Source organism: Cornus florida, unplaced genomic scaffold (assembly GCF_030987335.1).
Source record: "Cornus florida cultivar Cherokee Brave unplaced genomic scaffold, ASM3098733v1 CherokeeBrave_3.0.0_Hap2_Chr08, whole genome shotgun sequence".
NCBI lineage: Eukaryota > Viridiplantae > Streptophyta > Magnoliopsida > Cornales > Cornaceae > Cornus > Cornus florida.
The window spans coordinates 55,343,300-55,353,762 of record NW_026775578.1 but is presented as its reverse complement, the minus strand read 5'-3'; the positions used below and the strand labels follow the sequence as shown (position 1 = coordinate 55,353,762).

At 37.1% G+C, this 10,463-nt stretch overlaps 1 non-coding gene across 1 annotated transcript; it reads left to right on the top strand.

Annotated features, from left to right (window-relative positions):
- Positions 1-218: 218 nt before the first annotated feature.
- LOC132272143 (small nucleolar RNA R71) lies at positions 219-327 on the top strand. The gene has a single exon (XR_009469975.1). It is a non-coding gene; the product is annotated as a small nucleolar RNA R71 (small nucleolar RNA).
- Positions 328-10,463: the final 10,136 nt, after the last annotated feature.

The following is a 10,463-nucleotide window of genomic DNA, read 5'->3' as shown; positions in this document are numbered from 1 at the left end:
CAACTTGATGCAAGCTAACACTCTTCCTACCTTGAGAATTTCTACCATTCCTAGATGACAATGTTCTATGCAAAGAGTTTTCACTCATGCTCTCATAAAGACGCCACACGTCTTCCTCTTGCTGGTCTATATAAGAACCTCCCATTGAAGCATCAACCATGCCTTTATAATTGTCCGATAAGCTTTCAAAGAAGAATTGGACCAATTGCCATTTAGGCATGTCATGGTGAGGACACTTCCTAAGCAATTCATTGAAGCATTCCCATGCCTCATGGAAAGTTTCTCCCTTCCCATGTGTGAATTCTCTAATGGCGGTTCTCATAGCATTGGTCTTAGAAACCGGATAGTACTTTTTCAAAAATTCTTGTTGCATTTCTGCCCAAGAAGTTATAGAAAAATGCCTAAGGTTGTTAAACCAATACTTCGCCTTATCTTTAAGGGTGAATGGAAAAAGTTTCAGCCTTAAAACTTCTTCCAGCATGTCCGTGTATCGAACGGTAGAACAAACTTCAAGAAACTCATCCAAATGCTTGTAAGGTTCTTCACTAGGAAGTCCATGAAAGTTAGGTAGCATTTGGATAGTTTGTGCTTTAATCTCATAATGGTGTGCTCTAAATGGTGGAAATTGAATGCATGTGGGTGCATTATACTCATTAGGCACATAGTGATCTCTCAATGCGAGTGGTGGATTAGCAACTTGAGGTGCAACATGGACACCTTGGTTATATTAAGCTTGATTAATGATGGGGGGTTGTGGTGCATACATTGGCCTTGGAATTCCCATTGGAATTTGGCCTTGTTGTTGAGGAGGTTGATGAATGTATGGCCTAGGCATGCCTAATGGAACTTGCATATTATCATTTTGCACATTAGGATGAAGGATGCCTTGTTGGTCTATGTGACCAAGGTCTTCAACATGATCATCATTGAGAGCATCCATTTGTAGATTGGTTCTATGTGAACTTCCTCTTCCCCTTGGATTCCTAACAGTGGATTCTAAATGCAAATCAAGAGGGACAAAAGTAGGTCTCAATTAACGACGACCATGCATGCACAATGCAACACGAATAAGCAACTTTGTTAACAATGCAATTAAACTTCACAACCACAATTTTCAAATGCAATGTATGTCAAATAAATGCCTCCATGTGGGCCCCCAATTTATCTAATGATGCTATGCAATGCCTCCACGTGGGCCCCCGTTTTAACTAAGGAGATTGAGTAAGAAGGTCTCACAATAGTCCTTTAGCGCTTCAACTCCAAAATTAAAAGCTTAGCTTAGCAATTTTACTTAACAATTTTTCATTTTAAGCATTTTTCCTTTGCTTTACTTTGCTCCTTAGCTTGGAATTACTTTGCTAGCTCCTTGCTCAATGCACCTTGTTAATGAAGAACAAACTTAATAGGTAATAAAAAAAAAACAGGAAATAAAAAGAAAGTAAAGACACGATCAAAAGAGTACTAATCCTAATTGAATTTCACAATTCGACGTTGCCAATTTAAAATCCACGGCAATGGCACCAAAAACTGACCTGTCCTTTACAAGGGTCGCGATACCAAGTCAAGCTTGAAGAGTTGTGAATTTAGGAGGTGGCCAAGTTTTACATTTATAGAAAGCCACTACTACCTTTCTCTATATAAAATATAGATAGGGCGAGTAGGGATCGTCCCAAGGGATTTGATGGTGTATCGAATTGTGAAACTATGGTAATTAGGGTTAGTAGGTCGAGTGATCACATAATTGTTTGGTTGGTTGATTAAGCTAAATTGAATTCAACTAAATAAAATACTATGAAGTAAACAAGAGAGAGAGAGGTCTTGGGGTGTAGAGATCACCACCAAGCAATACTTTTCTATACTACTAACAAGTGATCAATTGAGGGTAATGGATGTGTTGCAATATGATAAGGGTATGTGTGCATTAGGTTGATTCAATTGGCAAGGATGACAAATCAAGCAAGTATTGTCTAAACATCATGTGAAGAGCACAATATATCTAAACAATAAAGCATATATTGTCTAGACAACATGGGGATAGCACAATAGATCAAAACAAGTCATTAATCCTTCATTAAGCTCACAATCCACATACAACACAATATTAGAGGAATATGCCATTTGGACTCACAAGCATGGAACATCAAACATCAAGAGTAGATTGTCCTCCCATCTAACATTACACTACCACTACACTAAATCTACACTACTAGCATGAAAATAAAGCTATCTAGACTAGGGGAGAGGCACAAACCATCAAGAATAGGCATAAACCATCAAATGAACCAAAATAGCATTCATTAAGCATATCATCTTGATAATCTCTAGATCTATAGCATCAATACACATAGACATGCATCAAAAACACTAAATCTAGGGATAAGCACATGAATATCCTACTCTAGCATACATAGACATATGGATAGAATAGAATAGTCAATTGGAAGCATTAAACCATACAAACCATGAAATAATCAAGATTTATATATACATGAATATCAAGATGTATCATACAACACTAATCCCTCAATAATACACAAGATTAGAGTATAAAAAGCATGCTTGGGGCTAACTCTAGCCCCAAGAGGATGTCTAGCCACTCATGGTAGTGATAATCCAACCCTCAAGGGCTAACTCCATGGCTGCTCCTTGTTGGTGAAGATCTCCTCCAATGGTGCTCTAGCTTCCCTCCTTCCTCCTCTCCAAGAAGAACCTCTAAGATCAATTTTCAATGTGTGACACGAGACTCCCTCAAAAAGTGTATCATATTCCTTATATAGGTAGGTCAAATACACCCCATGATGAGCTGTGGTCGTGCAAGGCATATTCTCCAATCATTGGATGAAGGGCGGAATAAATGAGCTGAACTTAAACTTTTTCTCGCTGGAGGAAGTTCGATCGATCGAACCTTAACTTGGATCGATCGAAAATGGGTTCGATCGATCGAACTGCATCTTGGATCGATCGAAGTGGTCTGACTCCTCTGGATAAGGACACGGCTGAGATATTTCGAAGATATTTATGGGGAAAAGGACAAAAGTGGTTGGTAGGCGTACAGTTGTGGATAAGATCAATCATTTGAATAGGACAAAATAGGGTTCGATCGATCGAAGGTGATGTTCGATCGATCGAACTTGGAATTTCAGCAAAGGCTAAGGTTGGATCTATCGAGAAGTACTGTGATCGATCATAGATGTTCGATCAATCGAACTCTAAGTTGGATCGATCGAACTTTTCAGCTGCACAACTTGATTCCTTTTTGCTCCTTTCTTTCTCCACTTTGCTCCCTCCTTTGGTTTATCCAGGATTGCTTCAATTAAGCTCTTATTTGACTGAGTTAGCTAAATTTTGGGATTAGTGCCTGAAAATATATATAACACGTAATAAGTTTAAAACGGCAAAGTAAGATAGATAAAGGTACTAGAATGCTTAAGCTTAACGGGTTTAAATGCGCACTTTTCAGTGCTCATCATGTGAAATACACCAATCTTGTCTCATTGCATAGATTTTATGCTTCATTCGTGATTTAACTCCATAAATTTCAAGTGTTGTATTCCTTGAAAATTTAAAACTCTTTTCATGTTATGTGGTAGGTTCTACCCATGTTTAAATGCATAGATATTATGCTTTGTTCTTGAATCCATGTATAACTATTATCATGTCAATCGGAATGTTCCAATCTTGTTCACTTGCATAGATATTATGCCTTATTCTTAATTCATGTATGACTCTTTTCGTGTTTCATGTAACGTCCCATTCTTGTTTAGTTGCATAGATATTATGCCTTATTCTTGATTTCATGTATGACTTTTTTCATGTTTCATGGAAAGTCCCATCCTTGTTAATTGCATAGACACGATGCATTGTTCTTGAATCCGTGGTTAACTTGCATAGATATTACGCCTTGTTCTTGAATCTGTGTTTAACTTGCATAGATATTATGCCTTGTTCTTGAATCCGTGTTTAACTTGCATAGATATTATGCCTTGTTCTTGAATTCGTGTTAACTTGCATAGATATTACACTTTGTTCTTGAATTTGTGTTTAACTTGCATAGACATTATGCCTTGTTCTTGAATCCGTGTTTAACTTGCATAGACATTATGCCTTGTTCTTGAATCCGTGTTTAACTTGCATAGATATTATGCCTTGTACTTGAATCCGTGTTTAACTTGCATAGACATTATGCCTTGTTCTTGAATCCTTGTATAACTCTTATCGTGTTAATCAGAATGTACTAATCTTGTTAATTGCATAGATATTGTGCCATGTTCTTGATTTCATGTATTATCCCTATCGTGTTAATTGGTATATTTCAATCCAGTAAATTGCATTGCTTTATGTGATCCATGTATTCTAGTATCTTCCTGTCGTGTTGTATGGATTATTCCAAATCTTGCTTAATTGTATTGAAAATGCAATTCATGTTAATCTATGTTCAAGCATTCTTTTTGTCGTGTTCTTTGGATTATCCCAACCATGATTCGTTTCATATACGTATGTATATCATGATTCTTGTTGCTTAGACTCTAAGGTAGCCTAGGATGCTCCCTGAGTCTCACTTTGACATAGACGTTAGGTAGCATGAGCCCCTTTAATATGTTTCACCTTAAGGTGATAAATTTGTAAAATGCTAGGTCGATGCATGCTCATTTCCTACGAGTAGCTTTATGTTGTTCACCCCAAAGTTACTGGGGCATATTTCAGGTACGAAGACTTGGTTCGTGATGCTTAGCATTCCTTAGATGTCATGTAGCTTTCAAGTTTTCATTTCGTGCAAGTGTTAGCATGAAATGTCATTTTTTAGCCTTACTTGTAAAACTTGTATTCTTTGATTCCATGTATGTAATGTATACTTAAGTACACTATTTACAATGTATTTGACATGTATGAGATGAGGCCGGAGGCCAATGACCATTATATTGTATTCTATGTACTTTTTAACTTCATGAAATATTATGAAAATCTTGAAAAATCGCAAGTCATTGCTTCACCATGGTTGCATCGGGTGTGGGAATTCCATTCTCATTCTTTCATAGGGTCTTATTAATCTTGTATGAAGTGTGGCTAAGGGCCAAATGGTCATTTGACTCCATTTTGTATTTTTGGATTCCATGTTTTCCATTCCACGTTAATTTTTGCCTTTTTGCCCGTTGGGGGGTCGGATTTTGCATCGGCTATATTTTTAAGCCATGGAACATTGTAGCGCATCTAAATAGGTAAGTTACATTTGCGTGCATGGTCTTTTTCAAGAAAAACCTCATCGTTTGTGATTTGAGCGTCCTATGGACTCATTTCGCATTTTTATTGCATATTCTGATCTAGGAGCATTCTAGACTTTTCATGTGGTTTTATTTTCTTCTTTTAACATGGTTAAATTGAAAACATGATTTTAGGAAGGGTTTCTTTTTCGTGTTTTTCCAGAAAATGCCGTCTTGGTATCGAAAATCGCTTACGAAGTTCAGCTTTTAGCTTTTCAATTTAGCAGCTTTTTGGACCTCCATGACCAGATTTCATGGAGGGGCATTTTGGGCATTTTACATTGCATTTTTTTTTAATTCTATCAAATTTTGTGTAGAAAACTCAATTTTGAGGGGGGTTTCTTCTTTGTGTTTTTCCAGAAAATGTCATCTAGGGCCTCAAATTTCTATTTTTTTCGGAAAAACCCCTGTTGCTAGGGTTTCTTGCTGCCCATTCTACCTCCTTTACATCTAAACGGTTAGATAGGGTTTCGTAACCGATTAGATGAGTGTGGGCGGTGTTTTGGTCGAGTTTTTTGGCCTTCTAACCGGTTAGATTTTCTTGGGTTAGTACTTTTTGACCGTTTTGCCCTTGTTTCTTCTGTTAGCCGTATCTTCTTCATTCGGACTCCGAATCAAGTGATTTTTGAGTCTAAGTTCATTGATTTTTTGTTGTCTTTCCAATGGTGTGCTTAGTAGCACCCATTTTTAAGCTGGAAATGACATTTTTGCCCCTAGGTTCATTCTTGTTCGTTTTTGAAACGTTGCTTCCGCATTTGATTCCTTTGGGTCCCGTGACCTCGTTGAGGGCCACATTGGCATCTTAGAGTCATATTGTATCTTTAGAGACTGTTATTTGTCTTTTGCTTCCGTATTTTGGATCCGTTATTGGGTCATCTTTTGGTTCTTTACTGACGCACCGAGTTAAAAAACTTGGGCCGTCACAAGTAGTATCAGAGCGTCCGGGTTCGAATACCTTGGACGATGGGTTTTGGGTGCATATCATGCTTATTTTGCCATGCTTTACGTGTTTAAATGCTTCTTGATAACATGCCTTATTTGATAACATGTCTAGTTGATAATATGTCTTGTATGATAACATGTTCACATGCTTAGGTGTTGTGAGACACCTATTATTATTTGTTAAGCATGCTTTGTATGTATATATGCTTCTTGATAACATAGTCTATGTAGCTATCATATCTGTGTTTCTATCATGTCTATGTGTTTGTGTTAGTATGACCGTATGCGATGCATACCTTACGCTTTTCATTCACGTGTATTATCATACCATGTACTTACGTGCTTCTTGATAACATGCCTTGATCTGATAACATGCCTTGTTTAAAAGCTTACTTGATTGTCTTAGCATATGATATATGCTTATTTACCTTAGTACATTGTATCTGCTTGTTATTCTAGCATGTGGCATATGCTTGTCTGCCTGAGTACATTGTATACATTTTTCATCTTGACATAATTATATGTAGCATATCATCATGCTTTACGTCCTTCTCCTGTATACTCTGACATATTTTATGTGATCTTACTACTTGTGTGAGTAGATAGTCTGTTGCTATGTTGCATGCTAGCTGTTTACTTTTATGTCAGGTTTTGGCATTGTCTCTTAGGATCTGTCGTATCCCTTGGATGCCTTCTTATTTCACGAGTTTCTTTCTTGGATAGGAGAAATTCATTCCGTAAGGACCCATGTAGGGAACCTTCTTGTCTGTTCTGTCAATCGACGCTAGTAAGGCTCATGTGAGTGTAGAATCGCAGTTCTTGTCTGGTAGAGTGAGACGTGGGCCAGGGAGGCACCATTTCATATCCTTTTCCCTTGTGGCTTCTAGATTTAAGGCCTTAAGCGTATGGTGCCAGTGTCATTGTTGTCAAAGTTTTGGGATTAGCTACCCCAACTCTCGTAGATGCCTAGTTCCTACAGAGCTTTTGGTAATGATCGTTTCTAACATTGATGTCATTTGTATCGAAAAGTTCCCTTTTGGGGCACATTATGAACTAGTGCCTTATACTGTCATGCTACCTTACTGACGAGTAAGTGTGGGCGGGTTCTGGTTGCTGTTCGTACTGCCTTGTCACTCTCTTCTTTCACCGCGTTTGACGTTTCATTGTCTTGGGATTCTCTCGGTGGTTGACGTTGAGTTAATGTGCCGATTCGTATGAGGTGTTCCCTCAGCTCTTGGTATCACGTTCCTTTAGTTGATCTTGAGACTTCTGTACTTGTTCTTCAGTGCTTTATGAGCTGTCTTTCATTTGACCTTTTGTTTGGTCCTTGTCCTGTTCTTCTTCCGGTGTGTTCTGAATTTTAGGGACGAAATTCCTTTAAGGAGGGTAGGTTGTAATGACCCGGTCATTTACCTCCCTTTCCTTTTTTCCTGAAATTTTACGAATGAATTTTTTTCGTTTAATTTTCCTTTCTGAACTCTATTTCTTGTCGCTTAGTGTCATCTCGAGTGCTTGGAAATGATTTCTAAGACTCTTTTCCATGGATTAACAACTTCCTTTGAGGACCGAGTCATTTCTGCATTTTTACTTTTCGGACACTATCGTTATTTCGTCCTTTTTCCTATTCTGTCTTATCTCCGTTTGTCACTTGTTTGGCAAAACCTCACTTTTCATGCTCGGAGTTAGTTTTTGACTTCACGTACCTTCATCTTCAGTGGTTTCCTCGAAATATGTATCTTTACTTTTGCAAGAAAGTACTCTGGTTGCTCCCGGTGTCCACAGGGGCATAGATGCACAATTCTTTAGAAACTTTTTATTTTCTTAGGGTGTTTTTCATTAATATCTTTTGAAGATATTTTATTTCAGGGGTATCTAAAAAAATATCTTTTGGAAGATATTTTCATTCTGGGGCAGTTTCGCAGTTAACCCTTTTTGTAGGGGCCATTGTGCAATTAACGAAAGTTATTGCAAAATACCTCGTCTGGAGCCTGGATCCTTGTACGGGATTCATTTTCACATTTCGTCAACTCATGGATTCTTGGAATTCCGTTCTGGTCATTTTCCTCCAGTTTCAGAGTTTCTGGACCCGGTTGCCACCGAACTTGTTCGGGGCATAACTCTGTGTTCGGAACTTAGTTTTTGACGTTGTTTCTTTCGTTGTTCATATTTTCTCATTTTCGTTTACGGAGTTTTGCCGTTTGAGCACGTTTGCTCAAAATCCACTTTTCCGGACTCGGCAGGGCCCTTTCGGGGCAGTTTTTGAGACTTACTATAAATAGGATGCCCTAAAGTGAAAAATCAGATTTTCACTCATCTTCTCCACCTCTTGGCCGGCAGCCATGGGAGCTGCTTGGCTGCCACCCTTTCTCTTTCTCCTCCACTTGATTTCCTTGGTAGAAATCCTTTGGCCTTTACATTTATTGTTCCCCTCGACGTGTTCTATCATTCCCCCTTATTAGAATTCATTTCTGACCATTTCTCAAGTTTAGGTTTGACGTCAAGTTGTGATTTTCATGGGGCTTCTTGGGGATTCATGTAGATCGTGTTGTCCTCGACAAAACCTAGGAGTTTCGTTAGATTCAGAGCCGTTTCAATTCGGTGGGGATTTGAGATTTTCATCTCAAATTGAGGTAAGGGGTGTTTTAGGTTATATTCTTGCTATCTTGCTTGCTATTGATGTTTATACAACTCATATGCTCACTTTTAGTTCAAGATTTAGAAATTGATTTAATTGTGATTTAAATTCTACTTAATTGTACCATGTTTGTTTTCCAATTTTGACTTGATATATGGCATGGCCATGACTTAGTCCTTATTATATATAAATTTTGGATCATTTGGACAACCTTTGAAATCTAGAGATTTAATTAATTTTAAATTAATTAAATTCCACATGTTTATATCTTGCTCACTTTGTGAAATTGATGTGATATTTGCAATCACCATGAAATGGATATTCATATATATTATTTTGAGAATTTTTGGATAACTTTGATTTCTAGAGAAATTAATTAATTAGCTTAATTAATTTCTATTCAGTATTCTAATGAATTAGACTTGTATTTCATGAGGCTTTTGCCTAATTATCATGCATCATGACTTGTTCCAAGTTAGCTCCATTAATGTGGTTAATGAACTTGCACCCTTACATTAGAATGATTTAATTGTTCAAGAGTTGTTAAACTAATAATTAATTCAATAATCTTATGCTTGAGGTATATTCACATTAATGGATTCCTTGTGTTGAAAATCATAGTTTGTAATTTATATAGATGCAGTTGATGATTTCTTGACATTTCACATGCCATCATAGTTGAGAATCTAGGGCATGTCTTATATGTTCCAAAATCTTGGTTATGCATGGAATGTGGCTTAATGCATTTCTTGTATCTTGATACTATCTTGACTTGCATAACTTGTTGATTTTGGAACTTGGGATATCAATCAAGAATTAACATGGCTAGGACTTGGTTTTAGTATGGGGGAATGTCCCTCTACATTATAGTGCGCACTAGGGGAAAGGTACCCATGGGTTAGTAGCCCTAAAGTGATCTCAATAGTACGGTTTTAATCCAGGAGATATCCAAGTTTCCACATTGGTTGATTTCACTCTTTAAATTTCAAGTTGCTATTCCTTGAAGATTTAAACTTGTCGTATATGTGAAATGCACCAATCTTGTCTCATTGCATAGATTTTATACTTCATTCATGATTTAACTCCTTAAATTTCAAGTGTTATATTCCTTGAAGATTTAAGACTCTTTTTGTGTTATGTGGTAGGTTCTACCCATGTTTAAATGCATAGATATTATGCTTTGTTCTTGAATCCATGTATAACTATTATCGTGTCAATCGGAATGTTCCAATCTTGTTCACTTGCATAGATATTATGCCTTGTTCTTGATTCCATATATGACTCTTTTCGTGTTTCATGTAACGTCCCATTCTTGTTTAGTTGCATAGATATTATGCCTTATTCTTGATTTCATGTTTGACTCTTTTCGTGTTTCATGGAATGTCCCATCCTTGGTAATTGCATAGATATTATGCCTTGTTCTTGAATCCGTGTTTAACTTGCATAGATATTATGCCTTGTTCTTAAATCCGTGTTTAACTTGCATAGATATTATGCTTTGTTCCTGAATCTGTGTTTAACTTGCATAGATATTATGCTTGGTTCTTGAATTCGTGTTTAAGTTGCATAGATATTATGCCTTGTTCTAGAATCCGTGTTTAACTTGCATAGACATTATGCCTTGTTCT